The sequence below is a fragment of the Zea mays genome, chromosome 3 (genome assembly GCF_902167145.1).
Source record: "Zea mays cultivar B73 chromosome 3, Zm-B73-REFERENCE-NAM-5.0, whole genome shotgun sequence".
Taxonomy (NCBI): Eukaryota; Viridiplantae; Streptophyta; class Magnoliopsida; order Poales; family Poaceae; genus Zea; species Zea mays.
Genome location: NC_050098.1, coordinates 129,713,451 through 129,728,260, shown reverse-complemented (window position 1 = coordinate 129,728,260; position 14,810 = coordinate 129,713,451). Strand labels below are relative to the sequence as shown.

The following is a 14,810-nucleotide window of genomic DNA, read 5'->3' as shown; positions in this document are numbered from 1 at the left end:
AATTCAAGGCAAAGTCTGTGCGACACAGTTCCAATCGTGGAACCGAGTCGTATCACAAGTATGGAGGTGATGATCACTTTCGTTTGGCAAAACGAATGGTAAGTGCAGTTTAAGCCATTTTCGTTGATTGTAGTTGACTTGCTGTAATTTCTGGTTATAGTGTTTGTCAAATGTACATACAGGAAGCTAGCACTGGTGCAGTGCCCAGTGATGTTCAAATATATCTTAGGGGGCACAGAGGACCAGATCCTGCAAATCCAGATGTGTTGTGCAGCCAAAAGGCAACAGATCGTGTGGTGAGTGTTTGGAAATGTTTGGTAGGTTCTGTTTATATGGATTTTTGTATGTAAGATTGCATTGTTCTTTTGTATGAGGCTGCATATGGCGAGGCGATGACTAGTCAGCACGGACCAGACTATGACTGGAGGACCTCACCTATTGATCCTCAGGCTGTGTATGCAAGTGGTGGAAAAGCTCATGGAAGGTGAGGACTCTACATATCTTATATTGTTTCATTGGTTGAGTGCAATACATGTATTCTTAATCCTGTCGTGATGTTACTTGTTTTGTAGGTACACAATGTTTGCTAACGTCATCGACTCGAGCCAGGTTAGGGTTCAGCGTGGAGGTTCATCGAGGTCTGCTGCTCGTAGCTCCCGTCGCTCCACTCAAGATCCAGCAGAAGTGGAGCAACTGCGAGAAGACTTAGGCGACATCAGGATTACTTGAAGCAACAAGCTACGCAACATGAATATTATGCTACACAGATTCAACAACAGCAAACACTCATACAAGTAAGTTCAAAAGATAATAGCTTTCACTTTAAGATATGTATTGATTTAAAACGCCGATGTGAATGAGTTCGACAAATTTGTAGCAACTAGCACAGGCCCAAGGGATACATGTCTCGGTGCCCCCCCACCACCTCCCGTTCATTATCCTTGGTCTTCACCTCCACCTATACCTACATCTCCATCTACCGAACATCAGGTATGCATATTTATCATCATTTAGTTGTTGTTAGTTATATTTTGATGTAACTGAGCAAATGTCATTTGTACATGTATATTAGACCCCTCCAGCTACCTTGCCGACGCATGAACAAGAGGACGGGTTAGACTTTGTCGAAACCCTCTTGAATAGTGGAGGTATCGATGGTGATCAGCGACCGTGAGCTTCCATGTTATTGCGTTCTGATACTTGAGACTTTTATTATGACTATGTATGAGATATTGTCTTTTATTAGTACTGGATGATGATATTTGTGAGACTTTTGTGATAATGAGACTATGGATGAGACTTTTGTGATGTAATAATTGATGAGACTATGGATTTAAATATTGTTATGTGATTGTGTGTGAGATGTTTTATGCGATAATCTGTTGTGCTATATAGCTGTTGATATATTTGTTATTTTGTGGAATGTGGTGTAAAATATAAACAACATTTGTAATGCTGGCCAAATTAACTTCCTAGAGGCTGCAGTAAGCCGTAGGAAGTTAGCCTAGGGGCTACAGTCTGCCGTAGGAAGTTAGCCAGCTAACTTCCTAGAGGCTACAGTAAGCCGTAGGAAGTTACACGTAGGAAGTTAGCCAGCTGACGACGCTGACGGTGTGAAACTGCTAACTTCCGAGAATCTATTAACTTCCGAGAGGCTTAGCAAGCCGTAGGAAGTTAGCTAACTTCCTAGAGCCCTCTAGGAAGTTAAGCTAACTTCTGACAAAAAAATTTCGAGAGCCAAACTTCCGACGGGATGGCTTAACTTCCGAGAGGTTCGCTAACTTCCTAGAGTTTAGGCCTAACTTCCTAGGGTTTAGGCTCTAGGAAGTTTACTATTTTGGTGTAGTGTTTATCTGGCTTATGACTACCAGAGAATCTCCATATACCATCAGTCTCTTGACGCCCAGTGATATAGCAATGTTCAGTCCATGAATCAGAGCTTCATATTCAGCTGCATTGTTAGAGGCTGGAAATAACAACTGAAGGGCATATTTGAGGTGCTCGCCTCCAGGTGCGGTAAAGAGGATCCCCGCGCCTGCTCCCTGTAGCTTTAACGAGCCATCAAAATACATTCACCATACTTCTGCGGTTTCTGGGTTATCTGGTACTTGTTGTTCAGTCCATTCTGATACGAAATCAACCAGTGCTTGAGTTTTGATGGCGGTGCGAGGTCGAAATTCAATGTCATGAGACCCCAACTCGCAAGCCCACTTGGCTATTCTGCCAATGGCTTATTTGTTGTGAAGAATATCCCCTATCGGAAAACCAGTGACTATTATGACTTTGTGGTCGTCGAAGTAGTGACGTAGTTTGCGTGCAGTTAGAAGTACTGCGTATAATAGCTTCTGAACTTGAGGATATTTTTTCTTCGAGGGACCCAGAACTTCACTGATGAAATAAACAAGATGTTGCACTGGGTAGGCATGTCCTTCTTCTGCTCGCTCGACTACCAACGCGGTGCTCACCACGTGAGTCGTGCAAGAGATATATAGCAGCAAATCTTCAGCTGGTTGAGTCGACGTGGCCCGTCGTGGCGGTTTCAGCACTGGTGGTGTTGTCAAGAACTTTTTCAATGCGTCTAGGGCTTCCTGTGCTTCTGAAGTCCACTGAAACTGTCCACCTTCTTGAGTAACTTATAAAATGGTAAGCCTTTTTCTCCCAGCCTGGATATGAATCTGCTTAGGGCTGCCATACATTCAGTAAGTCTTTGAACTTTCTTTTGTGATCGCGGTGCCTCCATTTTCATGATAGCTTCGATCTTTTCTGGATTGGCTTCAATTCCCCGATGGCTGACAATAAACCCAAGTAACTTTCCTGCTGGTATCCCGAAGACACATTTTTCGGGATTAAGCTTCCATCGATATCGCCGTAGACTGTTGAAAACCAGCTGTAAATCTTCAATGAAATTTTCCGAATTTTTTATTTTGATTACCACATCATCCACGTAAGCTTCCACATGCTTGCCCCAGTGATCGGCTAAGCATGTTTGAATAGCTCTCTGATAAGTTGCTCCAGCGATTTTGAGGCCGAACGACATGGAGGTATAGCAGAAAGCACCGAATGGAGTGATGAACGCTGTTTTTTCCTCATCTTCTTTCGCCAGGCTAATCTAGTGATATCCAGAGTAGCAATCCAAGAAAGACAGCACAGAACATCCAGCGGTGGAATCTACCACCTGATCTATCCTAGGGAGCCCGAAGGGATCCTTTGGACAGTGTTTGTTGAGATCCGTATAGTCGACGCACATGCGCCAATCCACTTTATTCTTTTTGAGTACAAGAAGAGGATTGACTAACCACTCGGGATGTAACACCTCTCTAATAAATCCAGCCGCGACCAAGCGAGCCAGCTCAGCGCGAATGGCCTCTCTTTTGTCGGGCGTGAAACGACGTAACTTTTGTCGAATAGGCCTCGCCTGGGGGTAGACCTTCAGTTTGTGCTCGACCAGTTCTCTCGGGACTCCCGGCATATCCGTAGGTTGCCATGCGAACACGTCTCGGTTATCTTGCAGGAACTGGACGAGCGTGCTTTCCTATTTGTCGTCCAGGCTGGAGCTGATGATGGCGGTCTTGCGTTCATCAGCGAACCCGAGGTTGATCCTTTTGGTTTCTTCAGTCGGCTGCATAGAGGTCACGGCTTGAGCTTCATTTGCAGGTACTGCAAGGTCTTCCTCAGGCTTAGAGTTTGCCTGCACAGAAGAAGTCACCGACGGTTTGGTGGTGAGGGCCGCCTGGATGGCCACTCGGAAACATTCTGCGGCGCCTTGGAAGTCAGTGCACATAGTTATGATCCCTTGCGGCCCTGGCATCTTCAATATCATGTATGTGTAATGTGGAATGGCCATGAATTTCGCCAATCCAGGCCTCCCGATGATGGCGTTGTACCCGCAGTCGAAGTTTGCCACTTCGAACCTTAGGAACTCGGTTCTGTAGTTTTCCGGGGTTCCGAAGGTGGCCGACATGTAGATGTGGCCCAGCGAGTATTCTCCTTCAGTCGGCACGGTGCCGAATAAAGGAGTATCTGACTCGTGGAGCTCTTTGAGGTGAACTCCCAAGCCTTGGAGTGTCCGGGGGAAGGTGATGTTGATGCTGCTCCCCCCGTCCACTAATACCTTCTTCACCCTGCTCTCTCGGATCACCAGATCGACGAGGAGCGGGTATTTGCCTGGGTGGTCGAAGTTGAGCCACTGATCCGCCTGAGTGAAGGTGATCGGGTGCTTCGACCACCGGTACGGAGCGGAAGGATCGGTGGTCGCCACCAGTATTTGGCGATCGTTGAGCTTTTGTTGTCTTTTGTTCTCCTGCGATCCGTGTCCGCCGAAGATGACGTTGACCTCTCTGTCGACGCGCGGGAAGGCTCCACCTCCTCCCTCCTCCTGTTGCTGGGGTTGTCGCGGTTCTCCTGGTCCTCCCCGCGGCGGAGGAGGAGGTAGAGGTTGGAAGGGTCGACCGTGCCCGACTGAGTGCTTGAAGTCTCTGCAGTTCCGAAGGGTGTGGCGCATGTCCTTGTGGTACAGGCACTGGGCGTCGAGGATGTCGTCCAGCGTGCGTTCGCCTCCACGAGGTCCTCCCCGGGCGCGAGAGGCGGGTGGTCCGGCGGCGTGAACTTCTTCGCGAGGCCTCTTTTCCCAGCGTTTGTCGGGTTGTTGGTTCGTATCGCGTCGTGGTGCTGCTAGTGCAGGCTTCGCTCCTCTGATGAGGTCCTGAGCTCGCTCGTCGGCGGTGATGTAGAGGTCAGCTTCCCGGAACAGTTGCTCGGAGGTAGTCGGCGCCTTCTGTAATATGGTGCGGACGAAGGCCGAGTCGTTGGATCCTCTGTAGAAGTCCTCGATCACTGCCGCCTCCGCGACCTCGGGGATATGATTTCTCATGGTCTGGAACCTTTTGAGGTATGACCGGAGAGTTTCGTCCCCCCGGCGCTTGATGGATTTGAGGTCCCATGGTTGATCCGGTTTGTCGGAGAGGGACTGAAAGTTGGCGGTGAAGCGTCGACTGAAGTCGCTCCAGTCGTCGATGCAGTGTCGGGGTAGATGTCGCAGCCATTGCAGCGCGTCTTGCCCGAGGACAATGGGTAAGTATGCGGTCATTACGTCCTCGGTCGCCCCGGTAGCTCGAGCAGCGGTGGTGTAGACGGCCAGCCAGCCTCCTGGATCCTGCTTAGGTTCATATTTGTCGACATTGGATACCTTGAAGTTAGGAGGCCATTGAATGGCCCTGAGGCGTGGAGTAAGTGCAGACTCCACACGTGTCTTCCTGTCGTCGGGGATGATGTCTGTCCCGGGGAGGGGAGTGGTTGTCGTGGTGCCTCGACCGTCCCCGGGTGGTACCGCCAGTCGAAGCCATTGCCGACTCAGTCCTGGCGGCCTGACTCCGGGCTGGGATGCCGTGGTCCCTATTGTACTCTTCCCGGCGGCGGATCTCGTTCTCGTGTCGTCGTTCACGCGAGGCATTGATGGAGCTCCGTGCGTCCCGGCGACTGTTGATGGTGTGTCGTAGATCGTTCGGCGGGTGAGCGAGAGGTAGAAGGTGATTGGCTGCCTGAGTGAACAGTCGCCGATAGCCCTCGGCGTCGGGAGTCCGAGGGAGCCCATCAGCTATCCGAGCCAGCACCCCTCCGACTTCACTCGGCGTGTTCATGGCTCGGGCGAAGTCGGGGTTCAGGTTGCGCCCGAAGAGTGGATTTTCCTGACGTTGCCTTGCCTCCTGCTCGGCTTGTTCCTGAGCCCATTGGCGATCACGCCGTCGGGAATTCCTTCGTTCCCTGAAGACACGTTCCTCTGGAGTTTCTCCTATCTCTGAGACCTCGTCTCGCGATACAGGCTGCTCCGGGTCCCGCTCTCCGGCCTCGTGATGTCGTCGGATATTTCGGCGTCGATTCCTTCATCGACGGGATTCCCGCTGAGGAGGTTCCTCTCCGGGTGCAGTCGGCTCGTCGTTGGAGACGGGGGGCGACTCCACTCTCCCGATGAAGAGGACGTCGGGGTATGAAAGCATCTAGGCCCCTGGTTGGTTTTAGTGATTAATGACAACGTAATATTATATGTGACTAACGAGTGTTTTGCAGAGACAAATGGTAAGTTAGGTCGCATGATAGGTAGAAGTACTACAACGGTGAAAACAATCCCGGAGATAAGAACTCGAAGCGACGGCTAAAACGACGAAACAAAAGGCAAAGGTCTACGGAGTCCGAGTGTCAAGGAGATGTGGACACTCGCGATTTAGTTAGGTCTTTTATTCTCTTTTAGTCGTACTATAAAGAGGGGTTGTCGATGAGTAGTTTGACCAAGAGAGTTCTAGTGTAGTGTTGGTGCACAATCACACTCACATACAGTGCTAGGTGTCACTCTAGAACTCACTCACAAGTTAGAATGAAAACCGATTTGAAAATCAGCTGAAAAACAAGAAGTAGGGTTTCTGTCCCTGGGGGCACCGGACTGTCCGGTGCACCCTCTGCCAGGTGGGGCCAGGCTGGTCCAGGGAAGAGGCATTTCCTCTGCAGAAACCCGAGAGCGCCTGTTTTAGAGTTGATTTTTAGTGGCGCACCGGACATCGCACCGGACTGTCCGGTGTGCACCGGACAGAAAATGTTCACTGTCCGGTGTGCCATGAGTCCAACGGCTAGCTATCAGAACTAGCCGTTGGAAACGACCGTTGGCGCACCGGTGGCGCACCGGACTGTCCGGTGCGCCAATGCGCAGAAAGTTGCCTGTAACGGCTAGTTGGTGGGTGAGGGCTATTTATACCCCTTCCACCCACCATATTCAATGTCTTGCACTCCACATTAATTCTAGCACATTGCTAGAGCATTGCAAGCACCAAAAAGCCTAGTGAGGAGATTAGAGAATCTTAATCCGCGTTTGTTCCTCATTAGCGCTAGCGACACCTAGAGCACACACCACTTGCATTAGGCTTCTCTTGGTCAAGCGAAAGTCTACGGCTTGTTACTCTTGGTGATCGGCATCACCTAGACGACTTGGTGGCGTTGGGAGCTCGGTGATCACCGTGAAGATCTTGTTGGTGACCCGACTCAAGTTTGTAAGCGGTCTCGAGGGATCCACTGCGCCGGAGTGGCAAAGGATCATCTCGTAGTGAGCACTTGGTTCTTGCGAGGACCAAGGGGGAGCGATACCTTTGCGCGGGTGCTCCAACGAGGACTAGTGGAGAGTGCCGACTCTTCGATACCTCGGGAAAAATTGGAGGAGTCTTCTAAACCTTGCTTTACATTCCGCACTTAATTCAAGCACTTTAATTTGTGTATTTGTTTAAGCAAGTATTTGAAGTATTGTCTTAGCATTGTTGCATTTCTAGTATTATATTCTTAGTGCTAGTTGTTGGGGTGAAGTTGGGCTCTTGCTTAGGTTTTAATTAGTGTTGATTTTTAGAAAAGCCCAATTCACCCCCCCTCTTGGGCATCGTGATCCTTTCAGGGTAGAATGGTGCAGTTGTCGTGGCGATCTTCTTTCTGTTCTCCTTTGAGGGCGGAGGCACAGAAAGAACAACTTGCTTCCTCCCGGTTTTATTTGTTTCTTTCTTACTTGCAATTTATGTCCATTCTTTCGTCGGAGAGGTAGGTGAGAGCACCTAGAGGGGGGGGGTGAATAGGTGATCCTGTAAAAACTTAAACTTAAGCCACAAAAACTTGTTAAGGGTTAGTACAAGTATGGCCAAGTGGCTAGAGTGAAGTCTCAACAAAACACAGTACCACAAGAGAATCAAGCACAGAGTGACACAGTGGTTTTATCCCGTGGTTCGGCCAAGACCAACGCTTGCCTACTCCACGTTGTGGCGTCCCAACGGACGAGGGTTGCAATCAACCCCTCTCAAGCGGTCCAAAGACCCACTTGAATACCACGGTGTTTTGTTTTCCTTTCACTATCCCGTTTGCAAGGAATCTCCACAAATTGGAGTCTCTTGCCCTTACAAGTATATGATCACAAATGAAACACAGAGTAAGGGAGGGAAGCAACACACACAAATCCACAGCAAAAGCGCACACACACGGCCAAGAATCGAGCTCACAAGACTATCTCAGAGTTCTCACTTAGAACAGAGCTCGAATCACTTAGAAACACAAACGAATGCGCAGAGACTTAGTGTGGATGATCAAGAATGCTCAAAGGTTGCTTGGATGTCTCCTCCATGCGCCTAGGGGCTCCTTTTATAGCCCCAAGGCAGCTAGGAGCCGTTGAGAGCAAATCCGGAAGGCCATCCTTGCCTTCTGTCGTCGGGGGCACCGGACAGTCCGGTGCACACCGGACACTGTCCGGTGCCCGATTTGTTTCCTTAAACGGCGAAGACGACCGTTGCAGACCGTTGGCAGATCTGGCGCTGTTGGCGCACCGGACATGTCCGGTGCACACCGGACAGTCCGGTGCCGTCTTCCGACCGTTGGCTCGGCCACGTGTCCCGCGCGGATTGCGCGGCCGACCGTTGGCCCTGGCCGACCGTTGGCTCACCGGACAGTCCGGTGCACACCGGACAGTCCGGTGAATTTTAGCCGTACGCCGCCGGCCAATTTCCCGAGAGCGGCCAGTTCGAGTCGCGCCAGCCTGGCGCACCGGACACTGTCCGGTGCACACCGGACAGTCCGGTGCTCCAGACCGAGCTGGGTCTTGGCAGCACACAGCCAAGTCCCTTCTCCTTTTCTCTATTCTTCTTCTTTCTGTTTCTAACACTTAGACAAATATATTAGTACTTAAAACCAATGTACTAAGGCTTAGAAACATACCTTTACTTCATGATTTTCACCTTGTTCATCCATGTACATAAATTCACATTTAGGCCCTTGTGTTTGCACTCAATCACCAAAATACTTAGAAATGGCCCAAGGGCACATTTCCCTTTCAATCTCCCCCTTTTTGGTGATTTATGCCAACACAACATAAAGCAAGTGGAACAAGTGCAAAATCACTTCAAATAAAAACTCAAATTGGTTTTGATTCAATTTTGGCATATATGGATCATCCTTTGCCACCACTTGGTTTGTTTTTGCAAATCAAACTCAAATCTCTATCTATAAGTCAAACACACATATTGAAGCATAAAGAGAGTCATTTCAAAAGAATTTGACCACGGATTTCAAAAACTCCCCCTTTTTCCCATAATCAACACTTCTCCCCACAAGAAGCCAACTTTTGAAAATAGAGACAATAAGAGACAATAAAAGCTTTTGACAAAACAAAAACTCTATTCTACTATTTTCAAAATCTCTCAAGTGGTAGCTGATCCATTTATCGCTTTGGCCTTTATTTTCTCCCCCTTTGGCATCAAGCACCAAAACGGGATCAATCTTGGCCTGTTAACCCCATTGCCTCACCAAAGTCTTCAATTAAGAGCAAATGGCAATAAGATTTCATGAGATGAACTTGGAATTAGTTACCCTCTCATCGGAGTGCAGTGGAAGTCTTTCATGGTCCAAGTCCACCTTTTCCCTTTCAATCCTCCTTCGAGACTAAATTATCAAACTCAAGCACATGGTTAGTCTCAAAGGGTCAAGTTGTAACACATCTCCCCCTACACATGTGCATCACTTTGCAACGGACTTGTGAGGTCCAGGGAGTGTTTGTACAACTTGAGCACCATAATAAGCAACATAATGCAAAAAGGAACATGATCAAAAGCATAACTACATGTATGCTACAATTCAATCCAGGTTCCGCGAATCTAAGACATTTAGCTCACTACGCAACCTGCAAAAGGTCTTCTCATCTAGAGGCTTAGTGAAGATATCGGCTAGCTGGTTCTCGGTGCTAACATGAAACACTTCGATATCTCCCTTTTGCTGGTGGTCTCTCAAAAAGTGATGCCGGATGTCTATGTGCTTTGTGCGGCTGTGTTCAACAGGATTTTCCGCCATGCGGATAGCACTCTCATTATCACATAGGAGTGGGACTTTGCTCAGATTGTAGCCAAAGTCCCTGAGGGTTTGCCTCATCCAAAGTAGTTGCGCGCAACACTGTCCTGTGGCAACATACTCGGCCTCAGCGGTGGATAGGGCAACGGAAGTTTGTTTCTTAGAGTTCCATGACACCAGGGACCTTCCTAAGAATTGGCACGTCCCCGATGTACTCTTCCTATCGACCTTACATCCAGCATAGTCGGAGTCTGAGTATCCAACTAAGTCAAAGGTAGACCCCTTTGGATACCAGAGCCCGAAGCAAGGCGTAGCAACCAAATATCTAAGAATTCGCTTCACCGCCACTAAGTGACACTCCTTAGGATCGGATTGAAATCTAGCACACATGCATACGCTAAGCATAATATCCGGTCTACTAGCACATAAGTAAAGCAAAGAACCTATCATTGACCGGTATGCTTTTTGATCAACGGACTTACCTCCTTTGTTGAGGTCGGTGTGTCCGTCGGTCCCCATCGGAGTCTTTGCGGGCTTGGCGTCCTTCATCCCAAACCGCTTTAGCAGATCTTGCGTGTACTTCGTTTGGGAGATGAAGGTGCCGTCCTTGAGTTGCTTCACTTGGAACCCAAGGAAGTAGTTCAACTCGCCCATCATCGACATCTCGAATTTCTGCGTCATCACCCTGCTAAACTCTTCACAAGACTTTTGGTTAGTAGAACCAAATATTATGTCATCGACATAAATTTGGCACACAAACAAATCACCATTACAAGTCTTAGTAAAAAGAGTTGGATCGGCTTTCCCAACCTTGAAAGCATTAGCAATTAAGAAATCTCTAAGGCATTCATACCATGCTCTTGGGGCTTGCTTAAGTCCATAGAGCGCCTTAGAGAGCTTACACACATGGTCGGGGTACCGTTCATCCTCGAAGCCAGGGGGTTGCTCCACGTACACCTCCTCCTTGATTGGCCCGTTGAGGAAGGCGCTCTTCACATCCATTTGAAACAACCTGAAAGAATGGTGAGCGGCATATGCTAGCAAGATACGAATTGATTCTAGCCTAGCCACAGGAGCAAAAGTCTCCTCGAAATCCAAACCTGCGACTTGGGCATAACCTTTTGCCACAAGTCGAGCCTTGTTCCTCGTCACCACCCCGTGCTCGTCCTGTTTGTTGCGGAACACCCACTTGGTTCCCACAACATTTTGCTTCGGACGAGGCACCAGTGTCCAAACTTCATTGCGCTTGAAGTTGTTTAACTCCTCTTGCATGGCCAACACCCAGTCCGGATCTAGCAAGGCCTCTTCTACCCTGAAAGGCTCAATAGAAGAGACAAAGGAGTAATGCTCACAAAAATTAACTAATCGAGATCGAGTAGTTACTCCCTTGCTAATGTCACCCAGAATTTGGTCGACGGGATGATCCCTTTGAATCATCGCTCGAACTTGAGTTGGAGGTGCCGGTTGCGCTTCTTCCTCTATCACTTGATCATCTTGTGCTCCCCCTTGATCAAGCGCCTCCACTTGAGGTACCTGTTCGTCATCTTTGGTTGGGGGTTGCACCATAGTTGAGGAAGAAGGTTGATCTCGTTCATCTTGTTCCTGTGGCCGTACTTCTCCAATCGCCATGGTCCGTATAGCGGCCGTCGGAACATCTTCTTCATCTACATCATCACAATCAACAACTTGCTCTCTTGGAGAGCCATTAGTCTCATCAAATACAACGTCGCTAGAGACTTCAACCAAACCCGATGATTTGTTGAAGACTCTATACGCCTTTGTATTTGAGTCATAACCTAACAAAAACCCTTCTACAGCTTTGGGAGCAAACTTAGAATTTCTACCTTTCTTCACTAGAATGTAGCATTTACTCCCAAATACACGAAAGTACGATACATTGGGTTTGTTACCGGTTAGTAGCTCATACGACGTCTTCTTGAGGAGGCGATGAAGGTAGACCCTGTTGATGGCGTGGCACGCTGTGTTCACGGCTTCCGTCCAAAAGCACTCGGGGGTCTTGAACTCTCCTAGCATCGTCCTCGCCATGTCGATGAGCGTCCTGTTCTTCCTCTCTACCACACCATTTTGCTGTGGTGTGTAGGGAGCGGAGAACTCGTGCTTGATCCCTTCCTCTTCAAGGAACTCCTCCACTTGAAGGTTCTTGAACTCGGACCCGTTGTCGCTTCTTATCTTTTTCACTTTGAGCTCAAACTCATTTTGAGCTCTCCTGAGGAAGCGTTTGAGGGTCCCTTGGGTTTCAGACTTATCCTGCAAAAAGAACACCCAAGTGAAGCGGGAAAAATCATCAACAATAACTAAACCATACTTACTTCCCCCTATGCTTAGATAGGCGACGGGTCCGAAGAGGTCCATATGCAGTAGCTCCAGGGGTCTTGACGTGGTCATCACATTCTTGCTGTGATGCGCTCCTCCCACCTGTTTACCTGCCTGACAAGCTGCACAGGGTCTATCTTTTTCGAAATGTACATTTGTTAGACCTATCACATGTTCTCCCTTTAGAAGCTTGTGGAGGTTCTTCATCCCCACATGTGCTAAGCGGCGATGCCATAGCCAGCCCATGCAAGTCTTAGCCATTAAGCATGCATCTAGACCGGCCTCTTCTTTTGCAAAATCAACTAAATAAAGTTTGCCGTCTAGTACACCCTTAAAAGCTAGTGAACCATCACATCTTCTAAAGACAGACACATCTACATTTGTAAATAAACAATTATATCCCATTTGACATAATTGACTGACAGATAGCAAATTATATCCAAGACTCTCCACTAAGAATACATTTGATATAGAATGCTCATTTGAAATTGCAATTTTACCTAGCCCTTTTACCTTGCCTTGATTCCCATCACCGAATATAATTGAATCTTGGGAATCCTTATTTTTGACGTAGGAGGTGAACATATTCTTCTCCCCCGTCATATGGTTTGTGCATCCGCTGTCAATAATCCAGCTTGAACCCCCGGATGCATAAACCTGCAAGGCAAATTTAGGCTTGGGTCTTAGGTACCCAACTCATGTTGGGTCCTGCAAGGTTAGCACAAATGTCCTTAGGGACCCAAATGCAAGTCCTGTCTCCCTTGCATTTTGCCCCTAACTTCCTAGCAACTATTTTCCTAACCTTTCTACAAATAGCAAAGGAAGTGTTTAAAGCACAATAAATTATAGAAGGTTCATTCACTACTTTCCTAGGAGCATGAATAACATTCTTTCTAGGCACATGAGCAATATTTCTCCTAGGCATATCCCTATCATGCTTATAAGAAGAACTAGAGGCAAACATGGCATGAGAATCATAAACATGTGAATCAAAATCATTATAAGCATTTCTAGCATTTCTCCTATCATAATACATAAAAGCATGGTTCTTTTTAGCATTACTAGCCATAGGGGCCTTCCCTTTCTCCTTGACGAAGATGGGAGCCTTATGGCTTGTTAAGTTCTTGGCCTCTCTCTTGAAGCCAAGACCATCCTTAATTGAGGGGTGTCTACCAACCGTATAGGCATCCCTTGCAAATTTTATTTTATCAACTTCATTCTTGCTAGTCTTAAGTTGAGCATTAAGACTAGCCACTTCCTTATTTAATTTGGAAATTAAAACTAGATGTTCACTACAGGCATCAACATCGAAATCCTTACACCTAGTGCAAATCTTAACATGTTCTACACAAGAATTAGATTTATTTGCTACTTCTAACTTAGCATTTAAATCATTGTTAACACCTTGTAAAGTAGAAATGGTTTCATGACAAGTAGATAGTTCATAAGAAAGCATTTCATTTCTTTTTACTTCTAAAGCATATGATTTTTGTGCCTCTACAAATTTATCATGTTCATCATACAATAAATCCTCCTGCTTTTCTAAAAGCCTATCCTTTTCATTCAATGCATCAATCAATTCATTGATTTTATCTATCTTAGATCTATCTAAGCCCTTGAACAAGCATGAATAATCTATGTCATCATCACTAGACTCACTATCACTAGAAGAAGCATAAGTGGAGTCTTGAGTACTCACCTTCTTCTCCCTTGCCATAAGACATGTGAGACGCTCGTTGGGGAAGAGAGCCGATTTGTTGAAGGCAGTGGCGGCGAGTCCTTCATTGTCGGAGTCGGACGAGGAGCAATCCGAGTCCCACTCCTTGCCTAGATGCGCCTCGCCCTTTGCCTTCTTGTAATGCTTCTTCTTTTCCCTCTTGTTCCCCTTTTCCTGGTCACTATCATTATCAGGACAGTTAGCAATAAAATGACCAAGCTTACCGCATTTGAAGCATGATCGCTTCCCCTTGGTCTTAGTCTTGCTCGGCTGTCCATTGCGACCCTTTAGCACCGTCTTGAATCTCTTGATAATGAGGGCCATTTCTTCATCGTTGAGTCCAGCCGCCTCAATTTGTGCCACCTTGCTAGGTAGCGCCTCCTTGCTTCGTGTTGCCTTGAGAGCGAGAGGTTGCGGCTCGTTGATCGGACCATTCAAGGCGTCGTCCACATATCTCGCCTCCTTGATCATCATTCGCCCGCTAACAAATTTCCCAAGAACTTCTTCGGGCGACATCTTGGTGTACCTGGGATTTTCACGTATATTGTTCACCAAGTGAGGATCAAGAACGGTAAATGACCTTAGCATTAGGCGGACGACGTCGTGGTCCGTCCATCGCGTGCTCCCGTAGCTTCTTATCTTGTTGATAAGGGTCTTGAGCCGATTGTATGTTTGCGTTGGCTCCTCGCCCCTTATCATTGCGAACCGTCCAAGCTCGCCCTCCACCAACTCCATCTTGGTGAGTAAGGTGACGTCGTTCCCCTCATGAGAAATCTTGAGGGTGTCCCAGATTTGCTTGGCGTTATCCAAGCCGCTCACCTTATGGTATTCATTCCTGCACAAGGAAGCTAGAAGAACAGTAGTAGCTTGTGCATTCTTATGAATTTGTTCATTAATGAACATGGGA

The 14,810-nt window shown here is 47.7% G+C and overlaps 1 long non-coding RNA gene across 1 annotated transcript; it reads left to right on the top strand.

The window, feature by feature from the left end:
- The first annotated feature begins 224 nt into the window (after positions 1 to 224).
- LOC103650546 (uncharacterized) lies at positions 225 to 614 on the top strand. Its single transcript, XR_564221.2, has 3 exons — positions 225 to 296; positions 375 to 484; positions 573 to 614. It is a non-coding gene; the product is annotated as an uncharacterized lncRNA (long non-coding RNA).
- Positions 615 to 14,810: the final 14,196 nt, after the last annotated feature.